At 40.2% G+C, this 15,529-nt stretch overlaps 1 pseudogene; it reads left to right on the top strand.

Moving 5' to 3' along the window:
- The first annotated feature begins 386 nt into the window (after positions 1 to 386).
- Positions 387 to 1,331, top strand: LOC126079016 (olfactory receptor 52B4-like; annotated as a pseudogene).
- The last annotated feature ends 14,198 nt before the right edge of the window (positions 1,332 to 15,529 follow it).

Raw genomic sequence — 15,529 nt, 5'->3', positions numbered from 1 at the left:
CTTCCACCTATTGACATTCTACAGTATCTCCAAAGGTAAGTTCAAATATGGACTCATTCTTAAGCATCAGAAAAGCAGAGTCAATTGTTCCTTCTCTTGTTTTCCTGTATTAATCTTATATTGTACCATTAGATATCAACTCAATCATTTAATTTTCTTTAGCTGTGTAATTATCTACTTTGTTTATGGGATTAAGACTTCATTGTGAAAACAAACCATATCTTATTCATCTTTTATACAACATAGATCCTGGTATCCTAGAATGGAATGCAATGAGGTAAGTGCCAAAAGCCCCTGGTGACATCAAAGAAAATAGATGAGTATAGTCTGAATTTTCTTCTATCTCTGTGGTTAGGAGGTGAGGCCTCAGGCTGTCTGCTCCAGGTATGGCTACCTTAAACCACACTGGTATGAGTCACACAGTCTTCAGCTTGCTGGGCATCCCTGGACTAGAGAACCAGCACGTGTGGATTTCCATCCCTTTTGTCATTTCCTATGTCATTGCCCTACTTGGGAACAGCCTGCTCATCTTCATTATTCTCACAAGGTGCAGCCTCCACGAACCCATGTACTTCTTTCTCTGTATGCTCTCTGGAGCAGACATTGTCCTCTCCACCTGCATAGTACCTCAGGCCTTGGCCATCTTCTGGTCCCATATTGGGGAGATCTCCTTGGATTGCTGCATCGCTCAGGTCTTCTTCCTCTCCTCCACCTTCATCTCTGAATCAGGGATCTTGCTGATGATGGCATTTGACCGCTACATTGCCATATGCTATCCACTGAGATATACCGCTATTCTTACACATGCCCTGATTGGGAAAATTGGTGTGAGTATCTTTCTGAGAAGTAATGGTACAATGTTCCCCATAATATTTCTTCTGAAATGATTGACTTTCTGCAAAAGTAACACCCTCCCGAACACTGCTTGTAAGCACATTGTCTTGGCTCGCATTTCTTGTGATGATATCCGAGTAAACATCTGGTACGGGTTTTTTGTATTAATGTCAACCCTCGTCTTAGATGTTACGCTAATTTTTGTTTCTTATGTGCTGATCCTCCGTGCTGTCTTCCACATGCCTTCCCAAGACACTCGCCATAAAGCTCTGAACACCTGTGGTGCCCATGTCTGTGTCATCATCCTCTTTTATGGGCCTGGGATCTTCTCAGCCCTCACTCAGCGGTTTGGAGGCCACATCTCACCATATATCCATGTCCTACTGCCCAATGTGTATATTCTTGTTCCACCTATGCTGAATCCCATCATTTATGGGATTAAGACCAAACAGATCCAGGACCAGGTGGTTCATGTGTTCCTTACAAAGCACACATGACTGTGACCATGGACTTTTCTCAGCAGTTTCATGCTTTACATGAGATTTAGCCTCTGGATGTAGAAAGGTTCAGCTGAGATGGTAGTCAAATGACTCCATGTGCTGGTGTCCCTAGAACAACCACACCAGGGATGTTTTAGCCCATGTTTCTTCCAAGAACTTTATTCAGCCATTAGTTATCAGTGTCTTTGGGAGCTTAGTTTGTTCTTTCTCATACATAGAACTGAGAACTGGACCAATTCACCTCTTTAAGTTACTCTTACCCCTATAACTCTAGACTGGAGGATGGAATGAGATGAGCTGGAGACAAAGGACTCTCTGGATAATTGCTGAACTATTTTTTTCCTGATGTTTTTAAAACTTTGAATACTTGTACTCATTTTATTCCTCTCTTCTGTTATCTGTAGCTTCAAATTTTTGCTTTTTAGGCAAATTATTACATTTTCACCATTACTGTATTTTAGCATATATTGATGTGTGTATGTGTACATACAATTTATTTCTCCCTCAAAATATAGCAAAAGTTTATTAGTGATTAATAAACATGACATTTTTATTTATATTAGCATTCATTTAATAAATATGCAAGAATGCACCAATGGCTGGCTAAAATACAGTACACATCATGTAACATATTAAGCTATTGTTTAAAAATTAATATTAAAAAAGGGTACACTTACCTAAATTAATTATGACATAGTCATCACACAGAATAAAATAGGGAATTGAGAAATAACAACACGGTCTATATCTTTGATAATGGAACTATGTTCTCAATATATTTTTGAGAGATAGAAGTTCAGAGTGAGTAACTTAAATATAATCCATTAAAAATATATCCATGAAACACCTAGACATTAATATGTGCGAAAATTATATTAATGATGAATATATAAGAATTATAGGATGTAGGTGATTTTTATAATAATTTTAGTCTAAATTGTCTATATAGCCAAAATGATTTACTCAAATAAAAATAAGTGAAAGGACTTTTTAAAAAGTGCTATGGTCAAACACCATTGATTAATATTTCCTTTAGTGTAGGAAAGGTAGAGAAGAATTATCACAGGTTTTGCTTGTCCAAAAATATATTTACTTTTGTCTTCAGATTTAAATGGATAATTTCAGGGGTATAAAATTTCATTTTAGCAAATTTATTTAAGTACTTCAAAAATGTCCTTCTACCATAGTCTCAGGAAACATCTAGCTCAATTGGCATAACATAGTTTATAAAGAAAATGTTCTACAACCCACTTTGGTGAGAAGCTTCTGGGGTCTTAAAAACTTGTGAGTGGTGGTCCAAGATATCCACTGGTTCCACCCCATCTGGAGCAAGGGTGAATGAAGAAAACCAAAGATAGAGGGGAAAGATTAGTCCAAAGGACTAATGGACCACAACTACCGCAGCCTCCACCAGACTGAGTCCAGCACAACTAGATGGTGCCCGGCTACCACCACTGACTGCTCTGACAGGGATCACAGTAGAGGACCAAAAACCACTGCCGCCGAGTCAATTCCGACTCATACTGACCCTATAGGACAGAGTAGAACTGGCCCGTAGAGTTTCCAAGGAGCATCTGGCGGATTCGAACTGCCAACCTCTTGGTTAGCAGCCGTAGCACTTAACCACTACGCCACCAGGGTTTCCCAGTAGAGGACAGAGCTGGAGAAAAATGTAGAATAAAATTCTAACTCGCAAAAAAAGACCAGACTTACTGATCTGACAGAGACTGGAGAAACCCCGAGAGTATGGCCCCCAGACACCCTTTTAACTCACTACTGAAGTCACTCCTGAGGTTCACCCTTCAGCCAAAGATTAGACAGACCCAAAGAAAACAAAATGAGACTAAGTGGGCACACCAGCCCAGCGGCAAGGAAGAGAAGGCAGGAGGGGACTAGAAATCTGGTAATGGGGAATCCAAAGTTGATAATGGGAGAGTGTTGCCATGTTGTAGGGTTGACAACCAAAGTCACAAAACGGTATGTGTATTAATTGTTTAATGACAAACTAATTTGCTCTGTAAACCTTCATCTAAAGCACAACAACAAAAAAATCAAAATGAAAAAGACAAAACTACCAAAAATAAAAAAGCTGGCAAGCAGCCATCCAAGGCACAATTGGTCTCCATTTGCCTGGAGCAACAGAGGAAGAAACAGAGTCAGGAATAGGAAGAGGAAATGGAATGTTTGGCTATTTGCTTCCAAGAACAACTGCCTCCTCTCTCATGAGACCAGAAAATTAGATGATGCCTGTCTATCATTACTGAACATTTCCATCAAAGATCCTATAGAAGAACCCTGATCAAAGGGGGGAAAACAAAGAACAGAATTTTAAATTGTCATGGACTCCAGACTTCATGGAGCCGTGGAGGCTGGATGAACCCCTGAAACTATTGCCCTGAGGTCATCTTTAAACCTTAAACCAAAAATATCTCCTGAAGTCTTCTTAAAACCAACAGTAGTTTAGTTTAACTAGTAAAGAATGTCTGTCTTGAGCGTTATGCTCTTTTAAGATCTATCTATATAGGAACAAACTGAAAACAGAAACTTGAAAGATAGAAATCTTAGGGGGCAGTAAATTTATGTCAATGCTAGAGGAGCAACTCAGAAAAGAGATGAGAATGGTTGCACAACTTGAAGAACGTGATCATTGTCACTGAATTGTATATGTAGAAACTTGGTGTGTGTTTTTGATGTGTGTATTCTCAACAACAAAAATAATAAATTGTTTGCAAAAAAATAAAAATGTCTTTCTATTGTTTTTTTGTGTCTATCTTTTCTATTAAGAATTCACCCGAAAGTTTCATTACTAATCCTTTGAACGTAATTTGCCTGTTATCTAAGGCTACTTTTAAGATTTCCTTTTGTGTCTGTTCTTTTTTTTTTTCCAGAACATTTATTATCATGTATCCATGTATGGCAGGAAAGCTTTGGTTTTCTATGTGCTGTGTCCCACCCTCTCCTCAGCTCAGTGCTGCTTTAAAGTTCCGGCAGCCAGCATTCCCGTAAGGGGAACCTGGTCTCCGGCTCCAGAGAGAGCAGAGCAGACTTTCTTCACAAATTATTTTGTGTGTCTGTCCTAACCAACCTGAGGAGTGAACCAAGAGTTATCTCCTTTTGACCTGTCTCAGAGTTCACACAGGGCAGAGGGCTGGCAAGCAGTACCTGAAGACTCTAACTGCCTGTAGCCGCCTCTGGTTAAAGAATATGATTAAGGCATACAGTAAATGCCTAAGGACTTAAAGGAGAAGCCAAGGGAGAGTTTCTTTGGAAAATTAAGGCATCCAAAAGCACTGAGTATAAGGTGAGGCAGACGGCAAAGAGACACTGACAAAGCCACACACATGCTCAGGACAAGACACATGTGCTGACAATACCTAAGACCCTATGATTTTAACTTGATACCGTGGTTCAGTACAAGCCTAGCTAAGTGTTTAAGGAGAGCCCCAGCAGGTAGCAAAAGACTGGGAGACCTTTTTATCCTGGCACTCAGGAAATCTCTGTCAAAACACTAGCTGAACACAAGTTAAGGAACAGACTTTAGTGTCCATACATGACGAGGAGGGCAGTCTTTTAAAAAATAGAGAAGTCACTAAGCAAACAGACTGCTGCAGACTTTATCCATGAAAAACAATCAAACAAAAAACACTCTCCCCACCCCTCAAAAAAAGCCTTAGCAGACCTTGGCAAAGAGAGAGAACCTGACTTCCAGAATCACCACATTAAAAAATTCAACTAATTAAAAAAATCAAAAGACATAAAAAGAAACAAGAAAGGGTGGCCCATTTAAGAGAACAAAATAAAGCCACAGAAACCATTGTTGTTCTTGTTTGTTGCCCTCGAGTCAGTTCCAAAACACTACCCAGCCCTGTGCCATCCTCACAATTGTTGCTATGCTTGAACCCATTATTGCAGCCACTGTGTCAATCCATCTTGTTGAGGGTCTTCCTCTTTTTCGCTGAACCTCTACTTTACAAAGCATGATGTCCTTCTCCAGGGACTGATCCCTCCTGTAAGCTAGTCCAAATTACGTGAGATGTAGTCTCACCAGCCTTGCTTCGAAGGAACATTCTGGTTGTACTTCCTCCAAGACAGATTTGTTCATTCTTCTGGCAGTCCATGGTATATTCAATATTCTTCCCCAACACCATAATTCAAAGGCATCAATTCTTCTCCGATCTTCCTTATTCACTGAAAAACTTTCACATGCATATGAGGAGATTGAAACCACCATGGTTTGGGTCAGGTGCACCTTAGTCTTCAACGTGACATTTTGCTCTTTAACAGTTGAAATAGGTCTTTTGCAGCATATTTTCCCAATATAGTATGTCATTTGATTTCTTGACTGCTGCTTTAATGAATGTTGGTTATGGATCCAAGTAAAATGAAGTCCTTGACAAGGTCAAGCTTTTCTCCATTTATCATGATGTTTCTTACTGTTTCTTACTTATCATGATGTTCTTTACCAGTTGTGAGGATTTTTGTTTTCTTTAAATTGAGGTGTAATCCATACTGAAGGCTGTAGTCTTTGATCTTCACCAGCAAGTACTTCAAGTTCTCTTCACTTTGAGCAAGCAAGGTTGTGTCATCTGCATATCAGGTTGTTAACGAGCCTTCCTCCAATCCTGATGCCCCTTTCTTCTACATATAGTTCAGCTTCTAGGGTTAATTTGTTCAGCATACAGATTGAATAAATATGGTGAAAGAATACAACCCTGATGCACATCTTTCTTGACTTTAAACCATGCAGTATTCCCTTTTTTTGCTCAAACAGCTGCCTCTTGGTCTATGTACAGGTTCCTCATGAGCCCAATTAAGTGTTCTGGAATTACCATTCTTCACCATGTTATCCATAGTTATGATCCACACAGTTGAATGCCTTTGCATAGTCAATAAAACATAGGTAGTCATCTTTCTGGTATTCTCTGCTTTCAGCCAGGATTGATCTGACATCAGCAAGGATATGCCTGGTTCCATCTCCTCTTCTGAATCCAGCTTCAATTTCTGGCAGTTCCTTCTCAATGCACTGCTACACCCACTTTTGAGTGATTTTCAGCAAAATTTTACTTGTGTGTGATATTAACGATATTGTTTGACAATTTCCACATTCGGTTGGATCACCCTTCTTGGGAATAGGCATAAATATGGATATCTTCCAGTCAGTTGACCAGGTAGCTGTCTTTCAAATTTCTTGGCATAGATAGGTGAGCATTTCCAGCTCTGTATCCATCTGTTGAATCATCTTGTCTTAGTCTCTAGTGCTGCTATAACAGAAATACCACAAGTGGGTGGCTTTAACAAAGAGAAATTTATTTTCTCACAGTCTAGTAGGCTAGAAGTTAAAATTCAGGGCATCAGCTCCAGGGGGAGGCTTTCTGTCTCCTTCAGCTCTGGAAGAAGGTCCTTGTCATCAATCTTCAAAAAAAAAATTTGAGCCTTGAACTTTTTCTTCAGTTCTTTCAGCTTGAGAAATGCCAAGCGTGTTCCTTCTTTTTGTTTTTTTTTTTATGCAGATAGGTTTAGTGAAATAGTCCAGGTGAATTGGGCTCAGAGGGCACCTTCTGAAAAGAGGGCCATAGCCAATCCCATTCACTGGATGAAGAAATGGAAACAAATAATAAAAACACTGTCTTCATAGGGTTTCTGAGGATACTAAATGTTGAGCTATTTTAAAGTATCCAGCTCAGTATCTGGGATCTATGATAAGTTTATTAATATTATTTTTTTCATTCCAGTTCTCCCTCTTGGTTTCCCTGCTTTTTATTTCTGGAGAGGAAACTCTCCTAATACCCTCCTCTCGGAGCTGGTAGAAATTGTTCTTCCATTAGAGTCACTGGTACAGTGAGGCCAGTCATCTGGCCTTGGGACACAGAACTCTCTCTTGTGCAACATACTGACACTCTGTGAGAAAGTTTTCTCCAGTGAGTGCAGCCATCCTCTATCAGGCATGAAAACAACATTAATCTCCTTGTACTTTAACATTGGAGCTCTTGGGTAACCAGGTGCATTGTGAATAAGCAAGAATGTTTTGAAAGGAATTTTTTTTTCTCTGAGCAATAGGTCTCAACAGTGGGCTTAAAATGTGCGGTAAACCATGTTGTAAACAGATGTGCTGTCATCCAAGCTTTGTGGTCCCATCTATACAGCACAAGCAGAGTAGATTTAGCATAATTCCTAAGGGTCCTAGCATTTTCAGAATGGTAAATGAGCATTGGCTTCAACTTAAAGTCGGCTGTTACATTAGCCCCTAACAAGAGAGTCAGCCTGTCCTTTGAAGCATCTGAAGCATTGACTTTTCCTCTCTAGGAATGAAAGTCCTAGAGGGCATCTTCTGCCAATATAAGATTGTTTCGTCTACATGATAATCTGGTGTTTAGTGGAGCCACCTTCATCAATTATCTTAGCTAGGTCTTCTGGGTAACTTGCAACAGCTTCTATGTCATCGCTTGCTGCTTCACCTTGCTTTTATGTTATGGAGATGGCTTCTTTCCTTAAACTTCATGAACTAACCTCTGCTAGCTTCAAACTTTTCTTCTACAGCGTCCTCAACTTTCTTAGCCTTCATACAATTGAAGAGAGTAGGGTCTTGCTCTGGATTAGGCTTTGGTTTAAGGAAGTGTCGTGGCGGATTTGATCTTCCATCCAGACCACTAAAACTCTCTCCCCATCATCAATAAGGCTGTTTCTCTTTCTTATCATTCATGTGTTCACTGTAGTAGCACTTTTAATTTCCTTCAAGAACTTTTCTTTTGTATTCACAACTTGGCTAACTGACGCAAGAGGCCTAGCTTTTGGTCTATCTTGGCTTTCTTTTGACCTGCTTTCCTTACCAAGTTTAATTATTTCTAGCTTTTGATTTAAAGTGAGAGATCTGTGACTCTTCCTTTCACTTGAACACTTAGTGGGTCGTTGTAAGGTTATTAATTGGCCTAATTTCAATATTGTCAGGTACCACAGAATAGGAAGGCCTGAGGAGGGGGAGAGAGACAGAGAATGGCCCATTGGTGGAGCAGTCAGACACACACGACATCTATCAATTAAGTTCAGTGGCTTATATGGGCAAGGTTCATGGTGCCCCAAAACAATTACAATAGTAACATCAAAGATCACTGATCAGAGATCACCATAACAGATACGACAATGAAAAAGTTTGAAATATTGAGAGAATTAACAAAATGCAACAGATAGTCACAAAGTGAGCACATGCTGTTGGAAAAATGGCACTATAGACACAGCAAGTCTATTGGCACCAATCAAAGTTTTGTCGCAACCTTCAATTTATAAAAAAAAAAAAAAAAACTCTATCTGCAAAGCACAATAAATCTAGGAACAATAAAATTCTTTTACAAGTAATTTTATACAGATTTTACTAATCCCAAGTGTATGAGGTGAATTTTTTCAATTTGGAAATAATTATATTTTAGCTGATTATAAAATTAATTTTGTGCATTATTTAAAAAAAAATTAGGCAACACAGAAAGTTAAGAAGAAAGTAACATACCTTCAGAAAACCGGTATGTGATGTTTTTGTACAAATACATACAAATGTATTACCCTAGCTGTCTCCCATAGTTTCTGCTGTTCTAGAAGATCTTGCCAGTTATTTTATTAATTATTTATATAAAATTAATGCAGTGTATTCATTCTTACATTTCTTTTTGAATAGAATTAACACTTTTACTCTTTTTAGAATCAGTGATTAGATTTAGATTAGTCCAATGAGCAAACTATCAATAAAGGAGCATGCACAGATCTCAGAAGTAATCAGGTTCTTTGGGAAACCTATTCCAGCGACAGTTTATGTACACAGTTCTGCTTTTGTACACTGTATTGCATTCAAAATAGGTGATGCTTGCTGAATTTTATATTTTGTAGCAATTCTAAGATTATAGTATTATCGAAAAGATTAACAAATGCTCAGAAATACATTCCATCACATGTAAAGTTAAGTTCACCTCTCATCTTTCAGTGTCAACATGTATAAATTAACTGGCAGAGTTTTCATGTGACCACTGGACACTTGCTGACTATTTGGCTGAAGTTATCTTGTGCATCTTCACCTTGGGGAAACAGATCTAAGCATTTTACATGGCTACCTGACAGAGACTCCTTTAGAGTCAGAGTGGCATCAAAACTCACATAAAAGTTTTCCGAGACCCATGAAAGAGTGACAGAAGTAGCTGAAATAGAATCAGGCCTGGAGAAGCCTCACGGTCAGAACAAGTATTGTGCAGTGTTATTTACAGGGACAATAATTGAGGACTGGAGTGGACACGGTATGCTTTATGGATATCAACAAGCAAAGATGCTGATGGTAGATGCCTGCATAACTAATGACTCCCTCCCATTGGTGCCCTAACCCTAGACACGTGCCCTGGAACCTACAACCAACTTCAGGGAGAAAGGGGAGGGGACTTTTCATAGTTATTTAGTGCTGCTATAACAGAAATACCACAAGGGGGTGGCTTTAAGAAACAGAAATTTATTTTCTCACAGTTCAGGGGGCTAGAATATCCAATTGGGGGTGTCAGTTCTAAGGAAAGGCTTTCTCTGTTGGTTCTGGAGGAAGGTCCTTGTATCTTCTGAACTTCTGCTCCTGGGCAATCAACATGTGGCTTGACATCTTCCTTCCCCTATCTCTGCTTCCAAGCTTGCTTCTTTAATCTCTTTTATATCTCAAAATAGATTGACTCAAGATACACCCTACACTAATCCTGCCTTATTAAAATAACACAGACAACCCATTCTCAAATGGGATTGTAACCACAGGTATATAGCCCTGTGCCCTCAAGTCGAAGAGGTTAATTTTACAACACATATTTTTGGGGGACACGATTCAATGCATAACATTCCACCCTTTGGCCTTCCCACATGTAAAACATATTCGCCCATCACGTCATCCCAAAACTCTCAAATCAACTCCAAGTCCCAAATCTCATCTTCTGAATCGTCTAAATCAAATTTGGGTGAGACTTTAGGTGTATTCCATCCTGAGGCAAAATCCTCTTCATCTGTCAACCTGTGAAATCTAGAACACAAGTTATCTGCTTCTAAAGTACAATGGTAGAACAGGCGCAAGGTAGACATTTCCATTACAAATGGGAGAAATTGGAGGGAAAGAAGGGACAACAGGCACCAAGCAAGTCCTAAACCCAGCAAAACAATTTACATTAGCTCTCAAGGCTTGAAAATAATCCTCTGTTCTATGAGACCATCTAGGCAATGGCTCTGCCCTCCAGACTGTGGGTGTTGGCCATGCTCTCTGGATTCTGGGTTTAGGTCCCTTGGCCCTGGGCTTCAGCTCTGCCTTGCAGACCCACTGGGACAGCAACTCTGCTCCCATGGCTTTGTGCCCCCCCATTCTATTAGTCCGTCTGAATGGCGGCTCCATCCCCTCAGCCCTGGCAGGCCTTATTTTTCTGCCTCTTGTAATTGCAAGCCAGCCCCCTCAGCTTTGAGCAACAGCCTCATCCTCTTAGTCAAACTGAATGGCAGCCCCATACTGGGGAATCAAGTTGGTGAAGATTTGTTTCTTTGAAATCTAAGAAGCCACGGCTCTACTCTTTGAGATTGCCGAGGCCGTGACTTCAGTCTTGAGACTGAGCAGCTCAGCTTCACATGCTTCTTCCAATAGTTCTGCTGATCTCAGAACTGCTCCAGGGAGGGTTCTCTTCTTGTCTTGGAGGACAACAGAGGTAGCTCCTTTGGCCTGTTTCCTGTCTGTAGAACTCCAAGAGGCAGTTTTTTCTCTGACCCCTTCCGGCTAAGCTGATGGGTTTTCTGTTGGGGTAGCTGGTCAGATCCATCAGTCACAGGCTTTATCTCTTTAACAAAAGATTGTGTAGCCACATCCTTGGAAAAAATTCTAGGATACATGTTTAATTTGTACAACAGAATTTTCCAAATTTCTTTAAGTTTTGTTTCAATTTTTAAGTCTATCTCCTTCCTCTTGAATTTTACTATAAGTGGCAATGGGAAACCATGTGGCCCCTTTAAGATCCTGCTTAAAAATCTCCTCAGCTAAACGTCTAAGTTCATCACTTACAAGTTTTACCTTCCACCAAGCATTTGAACATAACTCAGACAAGATCTTTGCCACTGCATAAAAAACATCTCCAGGATTAAATAATTCAATACATGCAAAGTGTATAGAACAATAGTTAGCCCCTTACAGTCATTTAACAAATATTACCCATGAATATTGATTCTGTAAATAAAAATGGTTTTTGCATCCCAGAGTTTTGTGGCCTAAAAAGATCATACCAGTTACAGGTGATAACCTTGTCCTTAATTTTAAAAAAACCTCCTGCAATACATACCTGTACCAAATACTGATAAAAATTTGTGGACCAGAATTATGTTGCTGCAAGAACAATAATGTGCAAAAGTGAAATAAACCCTCAAACTTCGCTTTGTGATGAGAATGAATTTGCCAGAGTACCACAGAAGGCCTTCACCTTCCTGGGTAAATGCATTATAGTTACCAAAAAGAATGAAAGGAAAGAAGACAAACACAGCCTTTTCAATATTAGTTCATAAGAATGAGCCTGTACCCTACTGGCCTACAAGCAGCATTCCTAGGGAAGACAGCTGAGTCCGCTGGCAGCATCTCATTTCACAAGGCAGTAGACCATGTCATCCACTGAAATGACTTCCCCTTACTCTCCCGTCAGTGCACTGGGCTGGGGCACAGGTAGAGAGACTCTTGTTTGCAGGAGGATGTTGGTTCCTTAGAAGGGTTAGACCAGCCTCCCAGGAGAGCTGCGTAGAATGTGGGGAATACATCTTTTTTCTTCTCTTGTAAGAAAACCCAACAACCCATGGTAGACCATTACATGAAAGCTAAGGTAGGCTTAGGAGTGATGGGGCTACCTGAGTTTGACAATTGGTCCAGCTACCAAAATTTTGAGACTAAAAATATGTTATTATCTAAATTTAGGCCCAATAATTTACACAATCATTTCTCTACCCTAGATTGTTTTACTCCTCAAACTCAGTTGTTATGCTTTGTTTTTTATTCTCCCTTGGTTTTTTATACACCTAAAGAAGCCCTGGTGGTGTAGTGGTTAATCGCTCAGTCCCTAACCAAAAGGTCAACCGTTCGAACCCACTAGCCACTCTACAGAAGAAAGGTGTGGCAGTCTGTTTCTGTAAAAACTACAGCCAAGGAAACCCTATGGACTCCTGGTGGTGCAGTGGTAAGAGCTACAGTGAGCTATGGCTGCCAACCAAAAGGTTGGTAGTTCGAATCCATCAGCTGCTCCTTGAAAACCTATGGGGCAGTTCTACTGTGTCATATAGGGTTGCTATGAGTCAGGACCAACTTGATGGCAATGGTTTTTTTGTTTGTTGGTTTGTTTTGCTTTGGGGGGGGGCAGTCTATTTGGAGCTTTTGTCAAAACCAAACTATGTAAACCTTGGACAGACCATTCCCTGGAAGCCATGTAATTTACAGCAAGTATAACAGTTCATCAGTGGCATTAGGATTGGAGGAAGACTCATTAACAACCTGCAATATGCAGATGACACAACCATGCTCCCTGAAAGTGAAAAGGACTTGAAGCACTTACTGCTGAAGATCGAAGACCACAGCCACAGCCAACATAAAGAAAACAAAAATCTTCACAACTGGACCAATAAGCAGCATCATGATAAGTGGAGAAAACATTGAAGATGTAAAGGATTTCATTTTACTTGGATCCACAATCAATAGCCATGGAAGCAGCAGTCCAGAAATCAAAAGACGCATTGCATTGTACAAATCTGCTTCAAGAAACCTCTTTAAAGTGTTGAAAAGCAAATATGTCACCTTAAGGACTAAGGTGTGCCTGACCCAAGCCATGGTGTTTTCAGTTGCCTTATGCATGTGAAAGCTGGATGATGAATGAGAAAGATCGAAGAATTGACGCCTTTGAATTGTGGTGTTGGTGAAGAATATTGAATATACCGTGGACTGCCAGAAGAATGAACAAATCTGTCTTGGAAGAAGTACAGCCAGAATGCTCATTAGAAGCAAGGATGGCAAGACTTTGTCTCACATACTTCTGACATCATGCTTGATAAGGTGGACAGTCAGTGAAAAAGAGTAAGACCATCAATGAGATGAATTGACACAGTGGCTGCAACAGGAGGTTCAAATGTAACAACGATTCTGAGGATGACACAGGACCGGGCAGTGTTTTATTCTGTTGTATGTAGGGTCGCTATGAGTAGGAACCGACTCAATGGCACCTAACAGCAACAACATAACAGTTCAAAGAAGGAAAATAGCCAGTGTGGCCATAAGGAGAATGTCAGAGAGACAGCTACCACTGGGTGCAAGTATGAAGGACACTATGAGGAATATGATAGGAGATAAAACAAAGTAAAGAAGGGACCGGGATTTTGACCATTTCTCATACACAGATACAGGTGCTCAGATACTCCACACCAGGAATGCATTAGGGGAATGGGTTCTCTACAAGAAAGGGCCTGTGCTATTGTCTTAGGCTGGGTTCTCTAGAGGGACAAAACCAATGAAGCATATATATATATATGCTTCATTGGTTTTATATATATATATATAAAAATAGAGATTCACATTTGAGGAGGGTAGAAGTCTCAAATCTGTGGGTCAGGCATCAGGCTGACCTATGTGGTTGCAGGGGCTGATGAACCCAATATCAGCATGTCAGGTGTCAGGCTTCTGGCTCAGGTACCAAGAACTGGAGGTCAGAAGATGAGTTGGATGCAGGATGGAGAGCGCGATCTTTGCCAAAACATCCTTACATATTGGATGCAGGACACACGCCCAAGAAAACTCCCATTTCAACTGATCAGCTGCTCACCACAGATCACAAATTGGAGGATGATTACAGAGTATCTGCCAAATCACTAAGAATCATGGCCTAGCCAAGCTGACGCATAACCTTAACCATCACAGTCATATTGGAACCGCCATTGCCAGTAGAGAGTGGGAGAGAGATCACTTGGGAGGTCTGAGGCAATAGCTGCCCTGAAAGCCTTCTTACCATTGAGTGTATATTCCAGAGCACAACAGCAGTGGTCCATGCCTCTTCTAAGAGGTTTCAGATCAGATCCCATCATGCCCCACATTCTCATTTTGCTAAGTTGCCAACCCAAGTCCATGTTACTTTAGTAATATGTTATTCCATAAACTTTTCATGTCCTCTACACTAGCATAATTTCTCACAAGTTTCTTATCTTGAAAATGTCTTCATTCCTTCTGGAATGCCAAAGGCATTCCACAAAATCTCATATGTTTTCAACAACCTTGTGAACATCCCATTCACTTCTTTGTCTTATTTTAAGCCTGACTCTCATCTTCCCACTACATTTCTAATATAGAAAATCTAATTTTTATTTCCCACTCCTCATAGTGCTTGACCAGGTATTGGAAGTAGCGTCACTACTACTTCCAATCATAATGTCCTCCCTCTAGCAAAAACCCCTAACCTAGTGATGCTGACTCCATTTGGAAACACTGTCCTCTCTTCTTTCCTTACCATATGTACCTAACACCTGATCCCACCCCAGCCTCTTCACTCTCTTCATTTTTCATTGATTACTTAGCTCAAGGCCTTAAGATTTCTTCAACCTTAATACTGCCATCATTCTTAGCAAATCCAACAACCAAAGAGATTATGTACCCAACACTCCCTCTTCTCAGTGTTTTGACCTCTTACTTAGCTGCCTTGTCTGCACCCTACACAGACATCTCTTTAATAGTCACAGAGAAAACCTTGCCACCAGATCAACTTCTGGGGCAGCCCACTCACTAAACATAAGGTCCATTTTTTCATTCCCCTTTGTTTATGTATTTGAACTATAATGGCTTTTTGCCCATACATTGTTTAATGGTCCACTCATTCCAGCCCACCCCTGTCCTTTCATCCTTTCTGTGCAGCTTGGATTTCATAGCCCATCAATGTAATCACTCCATTTCAACAACTCTCAACATTTTTACACCTCTCTCCTTTCTGTCATCTTTGCCTATTGATGTTCACACAGAGATGAACTAAGTTAACCTCCTTGTCAATGCTTTCCTCTGCATGAACTTGGCTGACAAAAATCAAAATAACTCGGCATTCTCATTTCTATCTTCAGAAGGTCTGTCAACACTATCCAAAAACCCTACTACCAAGTTTGCTTTCCCACAATTTGAAATAATTATTTCCACCATTCATTTCCTTCCCCCC

This window comes from Elephas maximus, chromosome 7 (genome assembly GCF_024166365.1).
Source record: "Elephas maximus indicus isolate mEleMax1 chromosome 7, mEleMax1 primary haplotype, whole genome shotgun sequence".
Classification (NCBI taxonomy): domain Eukaryota; kingdom Metazoa; phylum Chordata; class Mammalia; order Proboscidea; family Elephantidae; genus Elephas; species Elephas maximus.
The sequence above is the reverse complement of the archived record's forward strand: the minus strand, read 5'-3'. Positions and strand labels throughout refer to the sequence as shown.